This window comes from Neltuma alba, unplaced genomic scaffold (assembly GCF_004799145.2).
Source record: "Neltuma alba isolate B1F8T4 unplaced genomic scaffold, ASM479914v2 tig00004254_pilon, whole genome shotgun sequence".
Lineage (NCBI taxonomy): Eukaryota > Viridiplantae > Streptophyta > Magnoliopsida > Fabales > Fabaceae > Neltuma > Neltuma alba.
The window spans coordinates 1-9,643 of record NW_021633622.1 but is presented as its reverse complement, the minus strand read 5'-3'; the positions used below and the strand labels follow the sequence as shown (position 1 = coordinate 9,643).

At 36.2% G+C, this 9,643-nt stretch overlaps 2 pseudogenes; both read left to right on the top strand.

The window, feature by feature from the left end:
• Positions 1-1,988: 1,988 nt before the first annotated feature.
• On the top strand, positions 1,989-4,743 carry LOC114744067 (cytochrome c oxidase assembly protein COX15-like; annotated as a pseudogene).
• A 2,094-nt stretch (positions 4,744-6,837) lies between these two features.
• Positions 6,838-9,524, top strand: LOC114744069 (vacuolar cation/proton exchanger 5-like; annotated as a pseudogene).
• Positions 9,525-9,643: the final 119 nt, after the last annotated feature.

The following is a 9,643-nucleotide window of genomic DNA, read 5'->3' as shown; positions in this document are numbered from 1 at the left end:
ACAAAATAAATAGGGGTAAAATAGGAAATCAATACAAAAAACTAGAGATAACTTTTAAGTGTCTCTTATATATGGGAACATGCCATAAGCATCAAATGTCTTTTATAATAAGGAATGGAAGGAGTAACTTTGAACTCACATATGACCCAGTCTTTTATTTTACTTTTTAAACAATGATCCTGAGTCATTCTATGTTGTATAAATAATTAATATTTTTTCGGTCCTAAATATAAGACTCCTTTTATAGTGTAAATTACACTACAAAAGGGGTCTTATATTTAGGACACTACATTATAAAATGAGTCTTATATTTAGCACCAGAGGAGTATCATCTTTTGGATTATTTCCAACTCAACTCCACCTATTTTTTCAAAAAATTCAAACGAAAGAACACGCAAGAAAACCATCCAGACGTGGCAATCATGCTCTTGATCAGTACCCACAACTCACAAGCTTGCCGGCATCTTTGTGGGCTCTGAGGAACAACTATGGTCATCACACTTTATCCTCTCCCGCGAGTTAGTCTCCTCAGATTTATCTAAACAAAAGGAATTACGCGGTCCATTTTATCTTTTTATTTTTGAATATGTGTTGTGTACTACCGACTAAATTACACCTAAAACGTGCAGAATCCTCGTCTGCGATCCATCTCTCTCGCCTCATCTCTTCCAAACTCAAACAGTAACATAAACACATCCTCTCTCAAAGCATTTGCCAAACCAGAAGAGGAAATGCTTGTGTGAACTACACAGGAAAATTTGAACCTCTGCTCCAGGGGCTCCCTATCAATGTAAAGTGCAAAACATTTGATTTCCATATCCTGGCATCTCCTCCTGAGTTCCTCCAACGTGTTTGAATCTCAAGCGTGGTGACCCTAGTTGTCCCTCGAAGCCCACAAAGATGCCGGCAAGCTTGTGGATACCAGTGAGGAGCATGATTGCCACGTCTGAACGGTTTTCCGGCGTGTTCATTTGTTTGAATTTTTTGAACAAACAGGCGGAGCTGAGTGGAAAATAATTTAAAGATGATACTTATTCTTAATATAAAACCTAATTTGAAAGTTGATGTTAATTCTATATATAAGATATATTTTTTAAATTAATCCTATTGATATTTCTTCAACAATAATTAAGTAAGGGAGAAAAGGAGGGAATGAATTAAGGAAGATGATTATGATATTTTAGAAAAAATATATCATATTGACTAATTTAACTACTATATTTAATTTATTCAAATTAGTAAATTAGGTTATATATTAAGGATCGGAGAAGTATTAATTATTTACGTTAAAAGTGAAAAAAATAAGGAACCAAGTCATATATGATTAAAAAATTGAGGGATTGAGTCGCACCAACTTATAGTTAAGGATTTAAGGGGGTGTTTGGATAGAAACCAAACCATGGTTTCAGAAGTGCTTTTACGGATTACGAAATAAATATGTGGAAGAGATTACCTCATTTTGTGGAAAAGTGCTTCTGAAACAGTAGTTTTGAGAATGCCAAACACCCCCTAAGTTAAAAGTAAGTTGAAAGTTAAAGGACTAAAAAATTAATTTTTTTTAAAAAATTTAATTAAATTAATTATTTGTCATAAATATGTGATGGTCTCTTTAAATTATTCTCTTCAATTATTTACATTACATTTTTACAATTAATGAATAAAAATATTTTTAAAAAAATTAAAATGTTATATTTAGAACTAATCTCTACTTGAAATGACGGTTCACATTTGACATAGCACACAGAGGGAGTGTATAAGGAATGCAGTAATGAAAGAAAATCAGGGGGATATATTTTGATATTTGATTTTTTAAATAATTATAATTTTGATCGTTCCCACAGTTGTGGCTGCCTTGCGCCAAAACGACTGCGCCGCATCGAGGAATAGGCGAATCTCCGTCTCTGCTAGACGCCTAAACCCTGGTTAAGCCCCTCCCAGCGCAAACTAGCGAGAGAGAGAGAGAGAGAGAGAGGGAGAGAGAGAGCGAGAGAGAGGGAGGGAGAGAGCGAGAGAGAGAGAGAGATGTTTCGGAGCAGAGCGGCCTGGTCATTTTTGAGGCGCAGTAAAGATGTAAATGGGATGTACAAGCTGAGAGAAACAAGGCCAACTTCAAGTTTTTCTTCCGGGGATTCGTCAAGGTTTTTTTACCCGACCATCGCCCGGCAATATTTACATATGTTTCGATCTCAGCCTAAGGTCTCGTCAATTCTCTTCTTTTCACTTCTACTGAAACATTTCTATCTATCTCATGCATTTGGCGTATGTTATTTTCCCTTTCTTTGGAGCGATTAAAGTTTATGCATTCAGCAGGTTGTAAATAACCTGGGTAAATTTTGTTTTACTCTGTTCAATTATATGTTGGATAATTGTCATTTTTAGTTCACTTCATCATATATGAGTATTGACAATTCAAAGATGGTGTTTTGGATTTGTCTGGGGTCTGTCAGTTGTTATTGATTATGATCATAATAATTGTATGAGATATTCTTGAGTATCATGATTAAATCTGGTGGTAAATATATCGTTTCTATTTTGGTCTTGCAACTTTTCGGGGTGACGAAGCTTTCTTTATTGTGTTGTTTTGTACATTTGGTTTGAAGGAAAATGTTACGATGCTTTTAGGGTCACAATGTGCCGTACATGAGGAGCTTTTGTAGTGTGGCGTCTACTGAGGTGGCCCAGAAAGAGGGTGTGAAACTGCTAGTGACTGGGGGACCTCATGCCCAGAAAGCGGTTGGAATATGGCTTTTCGGCTCAGCCGCATGGGTGTTTAGTATGGTGGTACTTGGGGGTGTTACTAGACTGACGCGATCCGGTCTTTCAATGACTGATTGGAAATTCACGGGTGGGCTCCCTCCCATGTCAGATGAGGAATGGCAGCAAGAGTTTGAGAAATATAAGCAATCACCTGAATACAAGCGGTAAGTAACAAGTGCAAACACCGCTGTGATTCATGCAATGTCAACGTAATATTGCATTGTGGAGGATGTATGCTTTATCAAAATTCTTTATTTTATTTTATTTTATTTGCGTGCCTTAATTTATTGCGCTGATTTTTTACCTAGATGCCGAATACGTTGATGTAATACTTTGTCACCTGTTGCAGAGTTAACAAGGGAATGAAGATTGAAGATTTCAAATTTATATATTGGATGGAGTATGCACATCGTATGTGGGGAAGGGCATTAGGAGTTATGTTTGCTTTGCCCTTCTCATATTTTCTCCGTAAGGGGTACATAACCTTACGATTAGGACTCAGACTTTCTACTCTCTTTGCCCTTGGGGCTGGCCAGGGTTTAATTGGGTGGTGGATGGTTAAAAGTGGTTTAGAGGTTGGCAAATTCCTCTGTTGATTTTGAAGTTTTATTGTTAACATTATCATTCTTTTAAGCCAGTTTTCTTCTATAGGAACCAGCATCTGAATATTTTCAGCCAAGGGTCAGCCCCTATCGCCTTGCTGCTCATCTTACTTCAGCGTTTGCTATTACTGTGGTCTTTTCTGGACTGCTTTGTCTGTTGTTATGCCTGAACCACCAGCTGAATCACTAGCATGGGTTCATGGGGCTGCTAAAGTGAAGAGACTGGCACTACCTATAGGCTTACTTGTTGGTCTGACAGCTATTTCAGGTGCATTTGTTGCTGGAAACGATGCTGTATGTTAGTATGTCTATTATTTCTATGTTTTTCATGCTTTGTTATAGTTGAAAACTTTGATGAGTAAAGATAAGTATTCTGCTTGCTTGTGGATTTCCAGGGGCATGCATTTAATACTTTTCCAATGATGGGCGACGCATGGATACCAGATGATATTTTTGAAATGAAACCTCTGATTCGGAACTTCTTTGAGAATACATCAACTGTACAGGTGATTATCCATATGCATACCGCTTTGAAGCACCTACTACCTCATGGTTTTCTTATTTGCTGTTAAGAATTGAGGAAATCCGATGTAAATGAAGTGTAGTTAAAATAAAGAAGTATTATATGATTCAGCCAATTTTGGAATGGATACTTAATGGTAGATAAATCCTTACTACTTAGTGCAGTTTGTTGACAAAAGTTTTAATTGCAAATTGGTGCAACTTTTTATTCTGTAAGACCATTTGTGGCATTCCCGTGTTTATTCATAGCTTTGTGCCCGTGTGGAATTTAATCACGAGTTTCGAATAAATGTCGCAGCTTGATCACCGCATCCTTGCAACTGCAACTCTGGTTTCAGTAGGTGCTTTATGGTGGTCAACTAGAAAGCTGGACCTACATCCTGCCATTCGATCTCTGATCGGAAGCACTGCTGGGATGGCTGCTCTTCAGGTTATTATTTCAATTTGAATGTTATCTGGGTTATCTCTGGTTGCTTTGCCCACTCTGTATCTTTCCCGCTGATCAAGTGATATGAAAGTTTTTCCATAAAAAAAGTGATATTGAAGCATATGTTGTGCATATCATTCAGAGGATCTATCTCAATGTTTTTACGAGTCTTCTCATGATCAGTTTATTCCATGTCTTTTGTAGATTGAACTTCTTCAAGAATATCTTGTTTCCTGTCTGAGGTATTAATTTATTATTGTTTGTAGGTTACATTAGGAGTTTCAACGCTTCTTTCATACGTTCCTGTTTCACTGGGCACTGCACATCAGGCTGGAGCTCTAACGCTTATGACACTTATGTTACTGTGAATCACATGTTCGAAGGCCGTCTCTGTCCCTTCTCAAGTCTCTGCCTCAAGTTGTCAAAGCAAACTAACTTGCTTCCCATTCAAATTTTACAAGAACGATTAAAAAAAATTGCTCGCATGTCAATTTTTTATCTTTATAGAGGTTGATAATAGAACTTAACATATTGTATTTTGTTGTGGCCTCCTGGCCAAATTTTGGCCGGTGGAAAAGTGTGAAAAGTTGGCTTCTGCCCTGGTTCGTATTTATATTTCTGAAGCCACATGTTCATGATGATCACAAAAGTGATCTGTTAACAGCATGCTGGAATTTATTTGGAGAGAATTATTCTCAATCTGATTTGTATCTTCATTGCGATGGTGAAAACTTGGCACAATTGGTTATATTTTGTTGTATTATAATTTTATTTTTAATTTAAATGTAAATTAGTGTAAGTTACTAATGTTTTTGAACAGATAGTTGTAGCTTTTTATTATAATGCTCTAATTTAGTTAATTTAGTCGAACGGATGCAATTCAAATTCTTTTTTCTTTTTTTCGACTGCCTGAATTCCATTTCTAACTGATGAAGTCAAATTTTACATGTAAATGAAAGTTTTGAGCAATCTATTGTTTTAATGGACTTCTAACCAATTTATTTCATTTGGTTCAATCAATTTAGTTTGATTTCAAGACCTACTATTGATGGAATAAATAGAGCTTACACATGTTGACAATGGCTGACTTTTAATCATTTTTTAAATTATGTTCAAAATAGAAATCGTCAAAAAGAATGTGTTTAACATTTTCACAGGATGATCACTCTACTTTATAATTTGTAATGAATTGTGAACTTATTATGACCAAATTCTAAAGACATTTGAATAGTATATGACTATTCAAGTAAAAACAGATAATCGTTTTTAAATTCACAAAACAATTGAATTGAATTCTCTAAATAATAGAGGCTTGTTAAAAACTGATTTAAAAATTATAAATGCAATATATAAATATATATATATATTGCTTTCTTCCCGTTTAATATTTTCGTCGTTTTTCATCTGGCGTTTTGAATGAGATTCGTTCCTCATCTTAAACTCCTTGAAATGTACTATGTTACAACTTAGGAATAGGGACTAAAACACATAAAATCTTAAATATAAAACCTATTTTGTAGTATAAATTACATTACAAAATAGATTTTATATTTAGAATCGGAGTAATATATGTACAGCTCCCCACCAAAAAAGAGAATATCCACAGCAATAATATTACGATCTAGTGTTCGTCGTGGGCAAAGGCCTGATCTGGCGGGGCCACGTGTCAGAATGAATCTTTGCTTACATTGTACTGACAAGTACACTTTTCTTTGTTATTGACAGACAATGCTTATGCCGTCCGAAGTAGGGAGATATGGTATTATTATCCGGGAACCTATTAACCACGATAAATAGATAAGTTTACTCTATGAACCATAATATTTAAATTCCCAAAATTGTAAAATTATTTATTGAGCTTTATTGTCAACGACTCAAACTGATCGGTTTCGAGAGAGAGGGGGAGCGGTGTTAACTAGAAGAAACTGCTTCGGAGTATCCTGGTCATTCATAACGAACCTGCAAGAAGAAACTGAAATGGTCTTTCAAGCCAAAATTTTCCTTCACTTCATCTTTATTACTGGTGAGCATCAGTTCATTAGTGTTATGTTAATATTCTTCTGGAATTATCATGATACCCCCTTGAATTTGCTCTTGCTTTCATCTTCTTTCTACTTGTTTATGATAAGAAATGGAGACTCATCCAATAAAGTTAGAACCAACTCTCATGTGCTAACTGTATCTTTACAATTTTATTTTTCGATTTTCAAATATGGGTTTTTGTCTTCCGGGTTCAATAATGGCTTACACTGTCTTTGGCACTGAATATCTCTGCTTTGCAGCGCATGCAAACTGTTAGACGATTGTTTGAGACATGCAAGGGTGTTCTTTTCCCTCGTCTTGATTATCAGGTTCTAAGTTTTCCTTCGATTCACATCCTGATTTCTATATTGTTTCCATGATTTTCCCTATGTTATAGTTTTGTCTAGGAAAAAGGGCGTTCTGTTTTGCTGCATGATGGATTGAAATGTCAGTTGAAATAATGTTTAATACTTTCTCATTTCAAAGATTGTAAAAACAAATCCAAGAATGGCTGCCAATATACCTTGTTTTGGTAATTCGTTGTCCTTGTAAGTATAGAGGTCTGAGGTACCGTATGAATACTAAATGATGTTATTGTGATAGATGGACTCTCTAAATGAAAGACCAGTTCAGGAGATCGGAACGAGACTCCTCATTTCCCTGAAATATCTGCTCAGAAAACACTAAGGAGTATTGTCTACAACAGTATACAAATTGTTATTTTCTCAAATAGACTCAACTTGCTTATGCCTCTGGGGCCTTTGGCAATTATTGTGGAGAGACTGACTAATCATCACGTGAGTTCTAGTTCGAGCTTAAACAGATCTTCACTAAGTTTTTTCATATGTCTTATGTTGAAATGTAAAGATGGGTTGCAGGGTTGGGTCTTCACTCTGAGTTTGTTGGGTATAATGCCTTGGCTGAGCGGCTAGGGTATGCTACAGAGTAATATTGCATTTTTGTTTCAAATTTCGTTTTGTCTATCACGGCTTTTAAGGTTTCTGATGCTATTATTCTCTCGGTGTGATATAGGCAGCTGGCGTTTACTCTGGAGACACTGGTAACGATTTTAACAGTTCAAATAAGCAGCATTGTACCAGATTTGTCTTTCTTTTTTTTTAATCTCTTGAAAATAGTTGTATGAAATGTGTGATTTGAATGTGAAGCACTAAGTCTTGTCTTTTTTGTAAAGTAGTAATCTGGACTGAAGCCTCTCCCCCTTCCCCCCTGCTTCCTTCTCTCTTCCACTCTATTTATCTATATATCGTGTTTACATGTTATGTCGTATTTGAACTTAGGATTGTTGGTTGAAAAAAAATCATGGATTGCCGTTGTTTACTTTAGTCTATAATGTAGTAGGTCCTTCTGAGCAATTCCACGTAACTCAACAAAAAGGAAGGGAATTAACTTGGCCTTCTGGTGGCTTGTGCAGCGTTTAATTCAGGCTATTAGTGACTTACAGAGAGGAAAATTGAATAGGGTGGTGCTCTTTTAACAATAGGGAATAGTTTTGCATAGATTGAATTGAAATTCAGATCCTGTGCCTGTTGGTTACGTGCACCTTAATTTTCCATTGGTTGGTCATGTAGACATCAATCTTATATCAGTTCCAAGCTTGTGAGTTCTGATGGTAAAGTGAGGCTTCATGTCCAAAAGGAAAAACATCGATTTAACTTTTGCTTGAGTTTGAGCAATTCTTTCTACTAGTTCGTTCTCTTAACTTATTCCATTGGATCTTGCAGCTGGGGGTCTTCTAAATGCCATTTTGGAAATGCAACAGAAACTGATCATCTCAATATATGCACTTGAAAAGAGGACTGACACGAGTTGTCCAACTCTCTTTGCGGGGGTCAATTTGTCTAACTTGTTGTGGTGCTTGGATGTGCATTTTTTTGTGGTGGATTGTTTTAATAAGAAGGAGCAGGTTTTTAACAAGGTAGACATGTTAGCTTCTGCTTCTTTCTTTATTTCCTTAGTTTCACCTTTAATATAATTGACCAAAGCTGATTCACATGAGCACGCAGGGAACTGCTACAGTGAACGCAGGATTGCTATGATGGCAGTTATGGGCTACTTTTTCCTGCTGTCTTCACTACACACCACACTGAGGTCCATTTTGGGAGCTCAGAGTTGGCCCTTTCAAGATTCAGCAGCTGCTCATGCTGTTGCTTGTTTGCTAGCGATATCTATTTTCCAGTTAAACTAGTCAAAGAAGTCTACCTCTCTTTGAATGAGGTTGCCTTCTTGCCTCAAGTTTTCGCTCTGTTGTGTTTGTTCTTAAATTCATTCATTTTTTCTGGTTGTGCACATGCTATTTCCTTTGAAACTCTTGATTTCTTTTCTTTTTTAAATTTTGCCACGAATACTGTCTCTGACTTCTCAGAACATTATCTGTCAAATGTGAATAACTGCAGGTAAGATTATCAGCTTGTTAAAGCAATTTTTGAGTTAGAATTAAAATAGAGTAATTGTTCACTGCTCATATTTTTTAAGACTTCTAAAATTAATGGAGGCTTTTCTGGTGCATACCTGTTCTGATGTATGTTTAAAACTAACATTTTGATCCTTGACTCACTAAGTTGTGTGATGCATGATGAGAATTCAGGAGGAGGGGAATCATGGAAACTGCATAGAAGATGATGAATCCCTGAATCTCTACTCTAAATGGGAATCAATAATCTGGCTTTCAATTATGACTGCTTTGATATCAATTCTGTCAGAATATTTAGTTGGTGCCATAGAGGTGACTAATTTTTCAACTTTTCTCTCTGACAATTGCTGAACGCCTTGAAAATTCCAGTCTGTCTAAAATAAAGTAGCATCATCTGTCTGAGATTTATCTGTGTTTCTTTTTATTCCTTGTATGCTCCCTGGTATACATATCAACTGAAGAGAAATTGAAGCAGATTCTTCAGAGTTTAGCTTCTGATAGCTTAGCGTACCAACCTCTCATCATATCATGTTAGCGTGTTTGCAAAAATGGAACTAAATATAAAGTTTGGTGACTGCTGAGTTAATGTTCTTGGAAGGATTATTTTGAAAGAAGTGAGGCTTTATATATGATCATCTGGTTCACAGGGAGCATCAACTTCATGGAAAAATGCCAGTGTCTTTATCAGTGTAATATTGCTTCCCTAGTGGGCAATGCTGCGGAGCAGGCCAGTGCTGTCATGTTTGCAATGAAAGATAAGGATGTAAGCGTTCATCAATTCTTTGTTTTCCCACAAAAAATAAACAAAGCCCCATTTTTTACATTGATGGTTTCTATCACCTGCAGGATATTTCTTGGGAGTAGCAATAGGTTCATCCACAC